Source organism: Aulostomus chinensis, chromosome 1 (assembly GCF_037954235.1).
Source record: "Aulostomus chinensis isolate RoL2024-O1b breed Wild chromosome 1, RoL_Achi_v1.0, whole genome shotgun sequence".
Taxonomy (NCBI): Eukaryota; Metazoa; Chordata; class Actinopteri; order Syngnathiformes; family Aulostomidae; genus Aulostomus; species Aulostomus chinensis.
Genome location: NC_141320.1, coordinates 30,868,232 through 30,886,597, shown reverse-complemented (window position 1 = coordinate 30,886,597; position 18,366 = coordinate 30,868,232). Strand labels below are relative to the sequence as shown.

Sequence of the window (18,366 nt, the reverse complement as noted above, 5' to 3'; positions counted from 1 at the left end):
ATGGACCAAGTCTGGTTGAGTCACTAAATTCATAACTGAAGTGATTATTTAATTAATAAACAGAACATTTGTCTAAAGTCATGATCAAATTCATGTAAAATCTGAGCAACGAGGGTTTGAAAATGTTCCAATGAGCCAAACCAATGTTGACAGTTAAAAGAAGCCAATGTGGGAGGATTCTTTCTGTCTCAGCAGTAAAGACCAATCCCACAGCTCACGTGAAGCATCAGGTCCTCTGTGAGAGGTGGGAATCCAACCAGGGACCTTTAGATCCACACCAATCTTCCCTGACCTCATAGAAACTGGAACCTTTCAACAAATAAATTCAAATTCAACTTAGCAGCAACTCTAGAAATGTTGCTAACTTGCTAATTCCTGTTAGCTCCAGATCAGACAATGCAGGCTCACCTTCACGCTTGGTTGTACGACCGCCACCAGTTGAAGCTTCTCTGGTTCAACAAACTCTGGGGACTCAAGACACAAGTCAGCACCGGTGCAGGTCCAGATCCAGATGTTAGCTGAGGGGGACAATGGCTTAAGGGAGCTCCAGGGAGTTGGTTTGAACTGGTCCCTCATCTCTGTGAGTAGAAACCATCTGAGGTGGAGGGGGAAGGTCTGCTTTGACCTCCTGATCTCCCAGTAAAGCCAGTATAGATGTTGAGCTTGGAGGAGTTGATGGCCTCCTTCGTCTTCTTGTTGGAGATGTTTGCTAAACTCAGCACCACCACAGATCAGAGGAACGTCCACTTGTCAGCTGGACACTGGAGTTTCTAGTGACCTGCAGGATCTTAGTTGTGGTGGCAGCAGGCCTGTTCCAAGAGCTTTGCTCACATTCCTGATCAGGCTCCATAATGGTTCTGGACCACTGAGTGATAGAAGCTGATCCTGCGGGTGGACTGTCTTTAGGGGGCTGAGGTGTCTGGTGGTCTTGGTGGACCCTCTGCATCTCAAGCTGAGACCACAGAGTCCTGTGTTCTTGAGTCATTGTCTATAGTCTCTGTTGTTGGAGAGCTCAGTGTGGTCCCTGATGGTCTAGTGGCTAGGATTCGGCGCTCTCACCGCCGCGGCCCGGGTTCGATTCCCGGTCAGGGAATGAGTTATTTAGAGGTTGAGGGAGAGGTGATCAGGTGGTCCACATGATGGTGGAGGTGATGAACTGTGAGTCCATCATGGCTCCACTCTCACCCCCATTGTAGTGTTCTTGGTTCACTCTACCATGGCCCCATGTTGAAGGGTGACTGTCTCATTCAGGTTCAACCCTTAGTTAGACTCTATTAAGTCACTGACTCCTGCAAGGACAAACTGTAATCCTCCTTAGTAGCTTTGGCTCCTTGCAGCACAGAAAGTCCATTCACTGATGTAGGAACTGGAAAACTTAGAGCTCCAGTCCTCAGTTCCTTGCACCAAAGAAAGGAGGGAAATGCAATCAATGTTGAATTCATTTCTTATATTTGATCAAAGCTAGAACTTAATAAGCTGCCATCGACCTTGATGACCAACTCCTTCACTGTGTAGTTCAAAGTCCCTGGTTTGATTTGTGTCAGGACTTCAGAAGCTCCAATCCTCTCTAAGTTCTAGTGAGAGTGGAAGAGATTATAAATGAGAGAAGCAGGGCCCTCCCTCAGAACTGAACCAGCTTAGTTGGGAGAGCCTTAAACTGAAGATCTAAAGGTCCCTGGTCCGATCCCAGGTTTCAGCAGAGGAGCAGCATTGACTTTACTTTCCAGTGGAGGAACTGCAGACATGAAGGAAACTAACATCTTGTCCTGTGCATTCTTGTGACATTCAGGACATTTTTGGAGCCTCTTGTTGGATTTTGCCACAGAGAATCAGAGCCAATCAAAAGCATGGTGGACTTCAACATGGAGGACTGAACAAGTCAAGAAAGCATCAGTTTGACCTTCACAGGTGTTTCTGTTCCTGTCTCAATGCTGTAGAAAGAGCCTGAGGAGCTCAGACGGTAGAGCATCAGACTTTTAATCTGAGGGTCCAGGGTTCAAGTCCCTGTTCAGGTGCTGTGGAGGTTCCAGTGTTTGACAACATGGTACTGGATGAAGTTTAGTGTTGAACAAACTGTCAACATTAAAAGTAGAAGTGTTCTTGTCTTGCCACTGTGAGACTGTTGCTAGAAAAGTGACCAATAATAATTTCATGTCGCATGCAATTAACAAAAGACCTACATTGATGGTCGAGGGGGGTGGAGCCTATCCCAGCATCTACAGGCCAGAGGCGGGGTTCACCCTGGACAGGTCGCCAAAACCATTCACACTCACATCTACAGTCAATTTAGAGTGTCCGATCAGCCTCATCCCAAATTACATGTCTTTGGACGGTCGGAAGAAGCCGGAGTACCCAGAGAGAACCCACGCATGCACGGGGAGAACATGCAGATTCTGCACCCGAGCCTGGACTCAAATCCAGAACCTTCTTGCTGTGAGGCCACAGTGCTGACCCCTAAACCATCATGCTGCCGTGGTCTCATATACTTTTCTAAATTGTGTTTCTTTCATGTCCTCCTGAGATCAAAGACAGAATTCTAGCTACTGTCAAAGCCCTGATGACATCATCAGGAATTCTGACTTTGATCTGGAGACTCTTGCTTTAATCTTAATTTGATCTGACTAATGTTTTAGTTTAGGTTGCATGATACCGACCACCTCATTTGTCCTGATGGACTGGTGACCTGTCCAGGGTGAACCCTGCCTCTTGAACAATGTCACCTGGGATCGCCCCCCCCCCATGACCCTTAAAGGATAAGAACAGAAAGTGGATGGAGGGATGGACTCAACACTGAAATCAGCTGATCTGATCCACATTCTAATGTTTCCTGTCCCTCTTTAGGAGTCAATGAGAATAGTAGTGTATATAATAATGTATATCCAACCTTGTAGTATCTTTACAAAACTTTTAGGATTTCTTCTTGTTTCTACTTGTAGTTTTAGTGTCTGGATCTTTTCTTTTGATGTCCTGCTGTCTGCTCTTTGCTTTTGGAGCTTCCTTCAACAACTACCAGGCCTCCTGGGTACTGTAGGAAACATGGTCAAGTTCTTCTGACTTCTCCAGGAACGTCCTGCTCACATTGGTCTGTCTTCATTTTGACTCCTCCCACTGCCACAATGACCAGCCTTTATACTCTTGGTGACTGGGGCCCTGGTTGCTGCAGGCCTCAACACCAGCCTGTGGTTGTGAGCAGGGCAGAACAGAACTGACAGTATCTCCCATGCAGGACCTGGGTCAGCGCCTGGTGCCAGCTGGGGCACCGCTTTAACCTGGACCCCTAGAAGATCTTCTCCAGGAACTGGCCTTTTTGGTTCCATCAAGGCCTGAGAGGATGGTGAAGAGTGATCCACCACCAGGCAGCACAGTCAGCAGCAGCCATTTTGTTCCACTAGAATCAAGTATGATAGTGACAGACTGATGAGTACTTGCTAACTGACACTTCCTGTTTTTACTGCTATTCTTCCATGAATGTGCTCATGTTGGCTGGTCCCCAACCACAGTTTCAAAGCCATGATGACATCTTTCATTAACAATCAGACTCATTTTTTCTCTATTAGGACAAATAAGGTTTCAACTGACATGGCTGGCCAACGTCCTGGAGTTCATTCAGCCTGGAGAACCAGGTGCTGGTTCCTTCTTTTACCAGGCAGGAACGGGCAGCAGATCCAAGATCAGTAGGTGAAGATGTCTGCTTTGACTGGTAGGAGGAAAGAGAGCAGGAGAGCTGGTCAGAGACAAAGACAGATCATGAAGAAGGAGTGCTGTATTCTGCTAGCACATGCTAGTGACAGTCAGAGATCAGGAGTCTCAGCAGGGAAAGATTCATGTCTTATTTCAGAGGATAGTTGGACGTTCACTGGAAGACTGTGAATGTTTGAGGGTCAGAGGAGAAAAGAGGACAAGTGCACCTGTTGTGTGTGATGGGGCGCCAGCATGGAGGAAGTTGTCAAACATTTTGAGCGAAAAAGCGTGAATCTTCAAGTAAAGAATTAAAATGATTTAGTTCACAATGAGGTCTCTGTCATAAAACAAAAGGAACAACTGACTCCCTCACCATTTCCACCCTCTTCAACAGATTCACATTTCAAAACAACCAGGTTTATTTTGTTCCCTTCTTTTAGCAGAGGATGGTTTTGATCCATCCACCTCTGGGTTCTGGGCCCAGCACGCTTCCTCTGTAAATCCATATTTTGGGTTCTGGCTTGTTCTGCTTTTCATTTTGTGTTTGTATTAAAGTTCTGTTGCTGAAAAAAATACTTTTTTGCCTTTTTAAAAACACACACACACACACACACTACAGCCAAGCATATAGAATGATACAGTCTGAGGTGGTTTTGACTGGTCGGCACCAGTGTGCACTGTTTGGCACTGAAGTCATGTGACTGAAGTCATCCAGTCATGTGACTGAAGTCATCCATTCATGTCAGTGATGTCACTCTGCAGGACTGTCACTGCCGTCTCATTCTAGAAAAGAATCCAGACTCCACCTGTGGCTCCATGATAACTGATGGACCTCTGGTTGGAGGCTGGACGATGATGTTTGGTCTGGGGGGGTTAAGATGGTGGGGCTGTTTCAGTTCTAGTGCTGAAGGCTTTCACCATGACAGTCAGACTCTCCTCTGTCCTTCATGGTCCCTCAAATGTGCAGTGTGGACCTCACACACTGAATTTAGCCTGAAAACTCTTCATGAACAGCAGGAGACTCAGAGTCTCTGTGGCGCTCGGCTGTTAACAGAGAGGCTGGTGGTTGGAGCCCCCCAGGGACCAGGACCAGGCTCTACTGGTGCTGAGGACTCTGTTGATCAGCTGCTGAGTTGCTACTTGATGTCAACATTGGTCTGTTTCATCCTGAGTAGTTTGATCCTAGCAGAGTCGCTGCATCGATGATACCTTAGTATCATATATTATATTATATATATATTATATTACATTATACACCTTAGTTAGTCTGGGGTTGCAGGAATCATACAGCATCCAAATAATAGCAGGTTGAAACATTTATTTAAAAGAGTTTAACATGGTTACACACACACACACACACACACACAGCCTTTCTTTGGTATAAAATGGTCTGTCACATTCTCTCACATTGCACAACAACACAACAAACAAAGACGGCAGGTCCAGTGTGGTCCTGATAAGACCACTGGACTGCAGGGTCCCAGTATCACTGGTGACAATGGTTTTACCAGCTGGGACCTTGGACAAGAACTTCTCAGAGGAAACTCACATTGGTGGCTCAGTGAAGAAAACTAGACCTGAGCTGCCTGCTGGAACCTAGCAGGTGAAGGACAGAGCTCCACCTCTTTAGAGACACCACCACTGTGGGCTCATGTTGGCAAAAGAAGTGGGTCAGTTTTTGACACACACACACACACACACACACACTTGGATATACATGCCTTTTACTGCAGGAACCAACCAGAACCATCCAGAACCTGAACCTCTATATCTGATTCTGGGTCTGTTTGTGTCCATAGGCTAGCACACGGCACAGGTCGGCCTGGTTTCAGAAAGTTTCTTGGAATCCTTATTATCAATAAAGTATCAAACATTTTGCATAATAAATGCATGCATGGCCTCATATTTTGCCATTTTAACGTGCTTTAAGTTGACGGTGCCCACCTGTCGTGTCAATGTTTCTATGTTTGTCTGTTCTGGTCTGAATGAAAGAGGAGGTTTTCTTGGTCATGTGACGTGGATGAGAGTTCAACTAGAACTTCCTGATTCAACAGGATTTTAGTTTGTTGGGATTTTGTCAAAGCCACCAACCAAACCTCTGAGTGGTGCAGATGTCTGCTGCCTCCTCAGAGCAGACTGGAGCTCAGCCTCACTCACCTGTGGGGGCCACAGCAGAGCCACCGTGGGATGGAGTTTCAGTTTAGGCTCCAAGGTCCTGGATTGAATTGGTGTTTGTGTGTTTTTAGGCCTCCTGGCACCATCAATGGTAGAGCAGAGTGGTGCAGAGGCAGCGTGCTGGGCCCATAACCCAGAGGTCGATGGATCAAAACCATCCTCTGCTAAAAGAAGAAAAATAAAATGAACCAGTGTCTTTAGAAATGTGTGTCTGTTAAAAAGAGGTTCATAAGGATTTTGTCTTCCTCCACAATCACCAACCATTGTGAGAGTTCACAACAGTCCACTTTCTGACTGAAGCAAAAGTAGACTTCAAAAGGTTTTTCTGATTCAACATAGCAGCTAAATTTCCATTTCCATTTCCTGAACAGGACAGGTTAAAAAAAAGGGAATGTCATGACTTCCTCTGTATGTTAGAATATGAACTACTAAAAATGTTCATGCCCAGTTTAAAGTTAGAATTAAATTTAAAGTAGAAAACTCTTCCCTCTTCAATCCTGTCACTCAGTGTTGTAAACTGTTTCTAACAAATTCTACTGTTCAACAGTTCAAGTGTTTCTAATGAAGCTGAATGTTCTCCTCTACTTTCCTCAATTGGGTTTCTTTCATGTCCTCCTGAGATCAAAGACAGAATTCTAGGTACAAATAAATACACTATCAAAGCCTCCTGATGACATCATCAATTCTGTCTTTGATCTGTGTCTGTCCAGCCTGTCCTGAGTGGATCCAACACTTTCCCATGGGTGACTCTGTCGTGGTCTCTCTCCTCCTGCTGTCTCCAACTCTCAGAGTGCTTCTACTGGTTTCTCTCCATCGTCCCTGTTGCTAGGCAGAGCATTGGTGAGGACTGAGGCCAGTGATGTCATCACCTCCAGCTGAGACCTGCCAGGTGGTCCTGCTTCATTCAACTCTGCTGCCTCTGCCACTGCCCTGACTGGTGAGGCTGACAGCAGGTTCTCTCTCATCTAAACTCTCTGTTTACAATGGAGGCTGAAATCCTTGTGATTGGTGGTTCAATCATCAGGTCTGTTGAACTCCCAGGTGCCATCACCTGCTGTCTTCCTGGTGCCAAAGTTGTGGACATTATTGAACGTCTCCAGGACTCATCGACCTCCACCCCTCCTGCAGGTTCTCCCTGTTCCTGTGTGGGTTCTCTCTGGTACTCCAGCTTCCTCCCAAAGTCCAAAGACATCAAGAGGGTAGTGGTTACCTGGACACTCTAAATGATTGTGAGTGTGAATGGTTGTTTGTCTGTGTGTGTTGGTCCTGGGATGGACTGGCGACCCATCAAGGGTGAACCCAGGGCTGGACTGGCCATCTGGCCGATGCACATCTTTGGGCCGGCCCATAACTGTCATAATTTTTTTTTCAAAAGTGTATAGTTTTTAATCGACCGTAACGGTATCGGAGACGCGAAACGCGGCCCATTGGTTGATTTTCTTGAAGGACATTGGGCTCGTCCAATGAAATCTCTCAGCTCTCTCTCTTTCTCTTAGTCAAGCCATGCTGTTGCAATGGAAGTGGAGGAGTCAGATCAGACAGTTGGAGACTATTTTAGTCGCCCTTCTTCCACACAGAGGACTGATTTTTTTAAGTTTCATCCTCAACAAGATTCCATAAACCCTGTCGTCCAGAGGCTCTTCGTTAGAACGGACGGCACGACGTGGAAATGGCTGACTTATTGTGGTCAACGTCATGCTTTGTTTTGTTTTGTTTGCCCTGCTTTTAGCAAGCCCAGTGATCCAAGTGTCTTCATTAGAGGCCTGACAGACTGGAGGCATGTGCACCAAAGAGTAGAGGAGCATGAGAGAGGCATGGCACAGAGGCAGTGTGCTGAGGCCTATTTTTGAAACTGCTCCAGAGCAAGACTGGCCACCTCCTTGAGGGAAGACAGCTGACAGGACACCGTGAGCAGGTTAAGAAGCAGGGCTGGACTGGGACCAAAAAATGGCCCTGGCATTTTTCATCCCTGGCAGCCCTCCATGGTTATTTACACGATATGTGTAAGCACACGCCATACCAGAGGATGTATGCGCACATTTTGAAGTTTCAAAAATTAAAATAAAGTGCAGTATTCTACATGGAAGACAGTAACCATGTTAAAAGAGTGATACTCTTTCACTACTCAGAGACCTTCTTCTTCCACTACACGTTCCAACACCTGACGTCTCTTCTTCCCAGTCCAGCCCTGGAAGAACGCGTCGAGTTTTGGAAATTCGGCTGCTTTTCTTCTCGGGAGTGTCTCTTTTTCGGCTCCTCCTTTCTCCTTCCTCTTACTGGGCAACATTCTTCATGGCTTCTGACTGCAAGGCGGCCGCTGAGTGGTGGCACTACAACTGGATGGGTCTGTTTCTCATTTTAACACAAAAACAAACTAACCGCTGTTTCTGCGTTTTTACCAGAAATATATATTTTGAAATGCCTGCTCACACCGGCCCATCCGGCTACATCCACCAAACTTTACACACATAACATAATATAATAATATAATATAATACCCCTGAACACAAGCCCCAAAGCAGTAGTTGTTTTGTTTTTCTTCATAAAGGAGGTGCACAGTCATGACTACGATATCTCTGGCAACAAACATGGAAGGGGCTTTGGGGTCTTGTGTTTCAGCTCTGTAACTTCTGGATGGCTGAAAATGTCAGAATCAGTCCTCTCACTGACATCAACCATTGGTGTGACTTTTGGTGGCTTCAGCTCAAATGAAACCAGGGAAGAGGGGCCAGACTTTGAGGAGCCCCTTAGGGTTAGTGGATGCCCCGGGACCGTGCTTGGGCCCCTTAGCACCTAGATGGCTGAAATTCCCAGCACATGCTACTCTGGGGCATCACACTATGTGTGTAAAGTTTGGTGGATGTAGCCCAAGTACAAACACCAGAACCCAGATTTGATCCTCAATTCTGCTCCAAAAGGCTCTCGGAGTGCAGAAGTCCCAGACCCTGATTTTGCCCAGTTTCACAAGGGGATAGTTTTTTCTCTTTGAACCTAGGAAGTTGAAATTTTAGTGTGTTGTTCTGTCCTCCATAAGGATCACATCTGTGCTGGTTTGACCCCCCTAAGTCCTTTCTGCTGTCCATAAAGAGCGTGGCAAAGTCCAGTAAAGTCTTTAACTTAAGCATCATAACTGGTCAAAGTTGCTCCAAATGAGATGAGCTTTCTGGGAGGAGTTCACACCTCTGCCAGAAACCAATATTTAAAATTTTGAAGCCCCACCTCCTTCCTGAAGCTACTTCCTGTTTGGGAGGGGGTTCTAGAATTATTCCACCAGATTAGGATTTCATAAAGTTTCAGGTCTGTATCCACTGGAGAGGCCAATGAGAGCAAAAGAGCAACAGGGTCAAAGGTCAACAGGCCTCGTGTCTCAGCCAGGCCTCAAAGGGTTAAGTGAGCCTTTTGGAGCTCCTTTGAAAAAAGGCCTGTCACCAATCTTGTTCAGGACCAACATGAAGAAGGATCTTTGGAACATTTTCACATCTTTAAGACCGCCTTGACTCCTTTTTATAGCAGGAGTCACTGAACAGCACAAAGCTGCTATTGCAGCCATCAGGCCTCATTTCTGATCAGTTATTATTGTTGAAACAAAGCTGAATATCAATTATTGATTTTTATTGTCATCATTTTGAACACCTGATAAGAGAAACACAATAAAAACATTTGAAAAGGAAGGATCAGAGTGTTGTTGTACTGCAATACTTTAGTACAGCATCAGAGACACTCAGTTATTGATTGCCTGAATGATTGATTTACCCAGAAGAGGAACAGCTTTGTTGGAGCAGTAAAAATACACACATCAGAACGACAAAGTTACATTGGAAAAGAAACTACATGACATTACCAGCACAATATCTGAAGAACAGTTAGGATCAATTTAACTGGCCAGATAGTTAGGATTTCTTTAATGATATCCTTGATGAACCCAGACATCAGAGTGGTTTGTTCCCCTCAATCATAAACCTGTAAATACAGCGTGAAGTGATGGAACTAAAAGGCCACCTCTGAGTGCAGGAGTGAGCCTCTGTGACGGATGTGACGTCAGCAGACCGCCATTAGTTTGAGTCATTGTTTATATTCTTAATGCTGATTGGTCGATCTATAATGGTGACAAATGGACTTCGTAGGTAGAATAAAAATCCAGAAATTAAATGAATTTGTAGATTGTCTTATTAATCAAAAGATGAAGTATTAAAAATATTTGTTTTTTTTCCTCGAAGTGAGCGACAACTACTGGATTTTCTCACAGAAGACAAACCAAACAAACAAACAAACCAAAGATTATACACAAGAACTGAGCTAAGATTCTGAAAACAAAATGCACCCCGCCTCTCGCCCGTAGACGCTGGGATAGCAGTTGAAGAGGCCAGTGACCACGAGGAAAGACAACCTGAGGCTGACGCAGCGCAGAAAAGACATCAGGCAGAACCCCTGAGAGCAGAGCTTGCTAGCATTGGTGAAGGCATGAGACTCAAGCAGGAACTCCAGAACCACTGAGAACAATTAAAGACCAACTTAAAAGAACCATGAGGTAAGAAGTTCCCCCTCAGATGTGATATTGAACACAAAGTCCCAGAAAGTAATAAAGAACTAGAGGAGCAACAATGATCTCCTGGATAAAAGTCAACACAACTGCTAGAGAACAAACTGATGACATCAATGAGTCCCTAAATAAGAGGCCACTTTGATTCTTAAGCCATGATTCAGCGCTCAGACCCTGATAAACCCTCCAGATGAGGGTTGTTCCTGATTGTCTCATGTTTGTATTCCTGCTGACCACTGACCCTGGTAACCCTCCTGATGAAGGTTGTTCCTGATTGTCTCTTGTTTGTATTCCTGCTGACCACTGACCCTGATAAACCCTCCAGATGAAGGTTGTTCCTGATTCTCTCATGTTTGTATTCCTGCTGACCCCTGACCCTGGTAACCCTCCTGATGAAGGTTGTTCCTGATTGTCTCTTGCTTGTCTTCCTGCTGACCCCTGACCCTGGTAACCCTCCTGATGAAGGTTGTTCCTGATTCTCTCATGTTTGTATTCCTGCTGACCCCTGACCCTGGTAACCCTCCTGATGAAGGTTGTTCCTGATTGTCTCTTGTTTGTATTCCTGCTGACCCCTGACCCTGGTAACCCTCCTGATGAAGGTTGTTCCTGATTGTCTCATGTTTGTATTCCTGCTGACCCCTGACCCTGGTAACCCTCCTGATGAAGGTTGTTCCTGATTGTCTCTTGCTTGTCTTCCTGCTGACCCCTGACCCTGGTAACCCTCCTGATGAAGGTTGTTCCTGATTGTCTCTTGTTTGTATTCCTGCTGACCCCTGACCCTGGTAACCCTCCTGATGAAGGTTGTTCCTGATTGTCTCATGTTTGTATTCCTGCTGACCCCTGACCCTGGTAACCCTCCTGATGAAGGTTGTTCCTGATTGTCTCTTGTTTGTATTCCTGCTGACCCCTGACCCTGGTAACCCTCCTGATGAACGTTGTTCCTGATTGTCTCGTGTTTGTATTCCTGCTGACCCCTGACCCTGGTAACCCTCCTGATGAAGATTGTTCCTGATTCTCTCATGTTTGTATTCCTGCTGACCCCTGACCCTGGTAACCCTCCTGATGAAGGTTGTTCCTGATTGTCTCATGTTTGTATTCCTGCTGACCCCTGACCCTGGTAACCCTCCTGATGAAGGTTGTTCCTGATTGTCTCTTGCTTGTCTTCCTGCTGACCCCTGACCCTGGTAACCCTCCTGATGAAGGTTGTTCCTGATTGTCTCTTGTTTGTATTCCTGCTGACCCCTGACCCTGGTAACCCTCCTGATGAAGGTTGTTCCTGATTCTCTCATGTTTTTATTCCTGCTGACCCCTGACCCTGGTAACCCTCCTGATGAAGGTTGTTCCTGATTCTCTCATGTTTTTATTCCTTCTGACCCCAGACCCTGATAAAACCTCCTGATGCAGGTTTCTGTTTGCTTTTGTAACCCAATCCTGGAATATCCATGTCTCTCTGGGTTCATGTGGAGCAGGGGTTCGAGTGCCATCTCCACCTTATCACCAGATGTTACAGTTGATTGCAACTTTAATTTTGGTTTGTAATTCTAAGATTGTACCACATAAAACACAAAAATACATTCATATGAACAATAATGAACTGGGCCCTTTAAGAAAATAAAGTGTCCTCATGTGAGTTTTCTCACTTTTGTTAACCTTGAAAGTTCGTGGGCTCCAGGTCAGAGTTCTTTCAGATCAAGTGGGGTTTGATCTGTGAGTTCCAAAGCTAATAATCCCTGAGATTGAAAGTAGCAATGAGTGCATTCTTTCTACCGTAAACTGTAGCTGGTGCTAATCCAGATGCCTGGCGTGATCCTACCACAGAGCAGATGGTTCACCTGCTATTCCAGAGCATGTAGACACTGGTGTCTGGAATCAAGCTGGGTGGCTCACCATCTCTGGAATCTACTGGAATCTTGTGGACCGCCCCCACTGATCTAAAGACACAGGCTTCCAGTCTCTGTTGTGATTCATTCAGGACTGATCTCTCTTCTGTTTCTCTGTTGTTGAACAACTTTAGACCTGATTAGCAAAGCACTCAGTCCTGCTGAACGCAAGTACTTGTATGAAGATTCTCTCTAGTGGTTCAATTTCTTGAATTCAATTCTTGAATGAATTCACAGTAAAATTATTTTACTCTCACACACAAAAAAAATACACTCAGCATATTTTGACACAATAAGAATACCATTAAATATGAAACTGCTCCTGTTTAACCAACGTGTCAATAAAAATATCAACTATTTCACATGTTTAACATGCTTTAAATCAATAACCTCACCAGTTTTTGGTGAAATCAACATTGTTAGTGTTTTAACTCAGAATAAAATAAATATGCGAATAAATCCCCATTTTTCTCTCTTTGCATAAAATACACCACTTTGCATGAAGACTTGTTCTCTAAACAATAACAACAAACATTCCTCACATCAGCACAAAACAGCTGTGTGCTAAGACCAGTAGAAGAAATGTGCATTTTAGGGTGCTCCTACAAACTGAGGTGCTCTTATGGCTCCAATAAACCCTGACAGAAGAATGGAGATTCAACATAGCACCGCCCCCACAGCGTGAGTGAGCAGCAGCAGAAGCAGAAGCAGAAGCAGCAGCAGCAGCAGCAGCAGCAGCAGCAGCAGCAGCAGCAGCAGCAGCTCATCTACCAACAGTCAAAGGATATCTCTCTGATTTGCATGTGCTCCACTCCTGAAGACGTCAGGGTTCAGACTCCCAGCAGGGCGGAAAGAGTTGGCCGACGTGATGACCGATTATTCTGGTGTCAAACTGGCGTCAGGACTCCTCCTGGCTCTGATTAATGTGGTCACTACCTGCGGCGCCACTGAATGGACAGCACATCTGAAATTAAAACAAGAGGACAGGCTTGGACGCCTGGGATAGAGGGTTGAATGTAGTATTTGAACGATAATCAGTCTCTAATCTCAGTTTATCTCATCGCTACCAGCAAGCAGGCTCACAACAGACAAGCAAAGGGGCAGCGTGAACATGTTAGTAACATGAACGTCCCGTAATGTGAGGCGTTGTACAGTGATATCTTTGAATTAGCATTTTAAGTTCATTTTATGTAAACAGTCAAATAAAGTCACATTACCACGCAATGCCGTAACTTGATTTTCTTCCCGCTCTTCTTGGAAACCAAACGTCTGTCAGCCGTCTCGTCTCCTCTCCTACGCGTCTCTGCATTGAGCTGTTGGGCTGAGAGCGCCCCCTGCAGGTTCGGTGCACTTCCGTTGGGGGCAACTGGTTTTGCAGCGTTTTCATTTTGGAGCCGCTTTCTTGGTTCGCTTCCTGTTGTGCTATGCATCGTTTCTCTGTTTGCGGCGCAAAATGTGATGATGCATTTGTTTTTGTTTGTTGCATCACGCTTTTTTCACTTGCACGGCGTTAGTCTTTTTACCACCTCGTGTACATGGAGCCGGTCTGGGCCTACATCTCAGCAGACCCTTGCTACTGCTCTGCATTGTGTTGAGTGTTGAGTGGGAGAAGGAGACTCAGTGTTTGGTATTCGCCCAAACAGGTGGTGTAATTTATTTCTGCACAGAAATAAATTTGAAAAATGCAGCAGCATTCATCCACCGGACCAGGGGCGCCACCAGAAATTTTGGGCCCCTTGAAAGATTCAAATTTTGCCCCCCAAATTACCCCCCCCCCCCATCATCATAACTGCATTTTTTGTCAGACTTTTCATTGCCTGTTCATGGACCATGAGTTTGTGTGACTTTAAATAAACGTATAAACTTATTACAAGTTACTTAATTACAAACGTGGAAAACTTTCTGAAGTGCTGAATGTTGTGTTGATTTAAACTAAGAATCTGACCAAAAACATGTGAGACAAGCCCCCAGCACCACCCCACCTCTCCCACCAGCTCGTTGAGGTTTCACCACGTTTCAAAATAATGCGTCTCAATGGGGTTCCAGCTTTCACTGAGTGGCTGCCTTTTTTTCTGTCCCAGTCTGTGCAGAGATAAAAGCAATTCCAATCCTTTTTTGTCTTTTCCCTGCCTTTTGCTGCCTTTTTGTACTTCAAGTTCATCACCAAAATATTTCCACTACATACAAACAACATGAAGACATCTTCACTTACACTGCTCACACAGTAAAGACTTCAATGCCCAAGTCGAGGCGCCGAGTCTTCTTTGTAGCAAAGTCACAAATTCAATATTTGAAGTCCAGTGAGCGAGCCAATTCCCTTTCAGCTGAAAGTGTTGCAGGACCCTTCAGGCTCTCTTGCCCCATGGTCGACCTGAGGTGACTCAGGATCAGTCTGAGTTCACTGAATGCCCTTCCTCCACCAGCAACCGTAACGGGCAGAGGGCAAAAAAATCCTAAGTGCACACAAACCTCTCCCAAAATGCTCTGGAGTTGCATTTGATAGACTGCATAGAGCAGATCAGGACGAGTGCAGTCAGAAGGGAGAGTGGCAGAATGGACTGCACTGTTTCAGGGATGCAGGCCAGTGAGATGCATTGTAGTGAACTCACACTCAGCCTTCCATGAGTTCCCCTAACAGTCAATAATTTAACTGAACTGTGATAAAGGCTGGAAGTAACACAATAAAGAAATCAACTATAAAGAATGTGTGACAGATTAGACCCACATAGGGATACCCACACGCCCCCAACCCACAAGTTGGGTTTGTGGCAGAGCACTGATGGACCGGGGCCTTAAAAACTAGAATCCTACAGCCTTTATGTACTGCTTAGCTCCTTCTCCAAACCTGGTTCCAGTAGTTTGGGTGGGCGTGTCCTCCTGAAGCTGAATCTGTGCATATTTAGGGCACCCATTAGTCATGAGTTCAGCACCAGCAGAACGTAGTATTTTATCTTGTACTGAGTCCAGTTTATCTCGCAAGTTCACCCACTTCAGCTGTTTGTTCACCGTGACGACAAAGGCAGCGTTTTTAAATGAGAACTGGCACTGCACCGCTCGCTGTAAACTTGTTCTCCTGGTTGGCTCATCGGGCCGCGTTCATCAGAACCCTGCTCTCATTCACGAGCGTTTAGAACTCTCAAGGCCAGTGAGCCTACCTTCTTGGAGAAGAACTGAGGGACCAGTTGTCTGCCTCTTTTCTTCCTCTCTTCTTTCTCCCGTCTTCCTCTTCGTTTGAGCCAACCAGACTTCATTATTACCGCTCGTTTCTCACACCGTCCATCAGCGACTCAGCGGCTGTGAGCGCACACCTGCAGCAGCGGCAGAGTGACGGAGCTCACAGCGGCATTCGCGGGTTTGAATTGGACTGCACCATTGTGCAAGAGGGGGGGGGGATGACAATGTGATGAAGAACTCAAGAAAAAAGTAATGGAAATCGACAACCATGTTTAATTAGCTTATTTTAAATGATCTTTTTTTTTTTTTACTTTACAGCCCCACTGAGGGCCCCTGTCAGTGCTCGGGCCCTTAGAACCGTTCCCATGTACCCCCCCCCCCCCCAGCAGCGCCCAAGGTCATGCCATCCATTGGATCACCAGCCCTGTGAAAACCTCTTCATGTTCATGTGTACTTCATTTTACAGAGAATCCAAACGATCTGGTGGCATTTTCAGGGGACACAATGGTGCAGTGGTGAGCACTGCTGCCTCCCAGCAGGAAGGTTCCAGATTGGAGCCCCAGCTGTGTGAGTCTGCATGTTCCCTCTGTTCCTGTGTGGGTTCTCTCTGGCCTCAGTGGCAGGTAAAATGGTGCTTCAGTGGATCATGTGATCAACTCATGTGTGTCCTCACTGCTCCACAGGTCTGTCAAATGTTCTGTAAAATAGTTGGACCCAGCAGAGCTGCTAGATTAGGAGTTGATGGAGTCGTTGCAGATACCAGGGTCCAAAGTCCAGCTTGAACCTGGTTTGTGCAGTTCTTTGTCAAGCTAGCAGCCATTCTTGTCACTGCCAAGCTAAAGTGACTTCTGTCAACAAAGGTCAACATACAAAAGGATATTTCTACTGTCAGTTCAAGATTTTGATCAAACTCCTTTTTCAGAGCTGGAACCTTCCTCTTGTGTCAGCTTTCTGTTCCCATCTCTATGGTAACGGTCAGTTTTGACCCACGTCTTCAATCAGCTGTCAAATAAACTAAAACAATTTTCTATCCTCTAAGTTGTTTCCATCTCTTGGTGACCTTGTCAGGCTTCCTTATCCATGGAAATATTGGTTTGAATATTTAGTTGTGGGCCTCTGGACCTTTTTTTAGTCACTAAACCCTGGATTTATTTTTTCAGCAACAGAACTTTAATACAAACACAAAATGAAAAGCAGAACAAGCCAGAACCCAAAATATGGATTTGCAAGGTCAACAAACAACAACCAGTCAAGCAAACCAAACCAACAGAAACCAACTACAAATTGTTTGAGTCATGACAAAGTCCAGGACCCACTTTTCACCCTACAATGTAAACCAATGGGAGGCTGTCTCCTCAGACACACATAGCCTCAAACTGACGCTTCTCTCATCTACACTGTAACTCTCTCCACTTCACAAATAACTTCACTACATTCCTGACAAAAATGCCTCCTAAAATATGTTACATTCAACTTTTGACCACAATCTGGGGATTGATGAGCCTTTTTCAAACAACAAACTCTCCAAAAATCCTCTCTCCTCTCCACTCTGACAGAGAGCAGCGGGGGAGGGGCTCTTAGAGGCTCAGCTCTGATTCTCACTTGGTGTCACACTGAGGCTTCTACCTCCTAAACTACAAGTCCCACCGCTCTCATAAAATACATCCTTGGATTCAGGACGACTCCTGCTACTTTTCTGCAGTGGACAGAAGGAGGCTCAGGCCCAAACTACACTGCCTCCAGCTTTAATTAAGACCTCAGTTTTGTTCTCTGCCTCCATGACAGGTTAATGGACATCAACTGGTCCTGAGTCACCAGGAGACACGGCGATGTCCAGCTGAGTGACATCAGCAGGACTGTGGAGGTTTATACTGAGTCTCCTGACGACAAGTGGCAGTACAGAGATATTAAAGAGGGTCTGAGCTAAAACTGAACCTTGGGGAACTTCAACCTTTGATCTCAGAGTTCTGTTTTTAATCTTAGAATTCTTTCTTTGATCTCTCCTTGATTTCTCAATGATTTCTTTGTGGACTCCAATTGTCTCTGATCTCTCAGTGAGACAAAGACAGAGCAGCTCCAACCTCAGCCTCCAGGAGGCCCTGATCCTCTAGTGGTCAGTCCTCTGTGTTGTGGTTGCAGCAACCCTGGTTTGAATCAGGGTCCCAGCAGCAACATTCCTACTGACTAGTGTTTGTTGTTCAGCTGGACAGTTGGTCTGGTGAAGCTCTCTCAGACACTCCTTTCTTCATCCTCCCTTCAGGCTCAGCAGCATCAGAGTCAATGTGTCTGACTAGGATCAGAACCCTCAACCTGGAGGCTGTGGTGCAATGAGAACACATCTGACAACCAATCAGAGGAGGGTCTGTTTGACTCCTGAAAACTCCATTAAAGCTGAGAGGAACTTGTTCTTCATCTCCAAATTCCCTCCCTGCACGTTGTCTCTCCAGAAATCATTCCAGTCCAAGTTGAACCTTAGACTAAAAGCTCCCAGGAGGTGATGCAGGCTCCACCTCACTCCTGGTTCTGGAACCTCACCAGTTCTTGCTCTCTCACCACTTGGATCTCATGTTCCTGACATCTCTGAGCTTGTTTCCTATCCACCTGTCTCATGTTGATGAGGTCATCCAGCCTGATGATCTCTAGGTTCTCCTTTGAGTGGTTCCCTTTGGGAGAGTTCTCTCTCTGTAACTTGTGTGTGTGTTTGCTCGTATCCTGTTTCTCCTTGACAGCACTTTAGTGTTTTTACCACTGGTGTGTCATCTGTGGTTCACCTTTTATTTGACTTCTTTGTCAAAGATGAAGGTGTTTGTGGTCATCCATCAATCATGTGATGGCTCATGTGACTGTGAGTCTGATGGAGAGCTTGTAGCGTCTCTCACTCTGATCACTTCAGGCTATTGAAGCTACTCTGATGTA

General features: G+C 45.6%; 1 non-coding gene across 1 annotated transcript; it reads left to right on the top strand.

Moving 5' to 3' along the window:
- The first annotated feature begins 1,021 nt into the window (after window positions 1–1,021).
- trnae-cuc (transfer RNA glutamic acid (anticodon CUC)) lies at window positions 1,022–1,093 on the top strand. Its single transcript has one exon. It is a non-coding gene; the product is annotated as a tRNA-Glu (tRNA).
- Window positions 1,094–18,366: the final 17,273 nt, after the last annotated feature.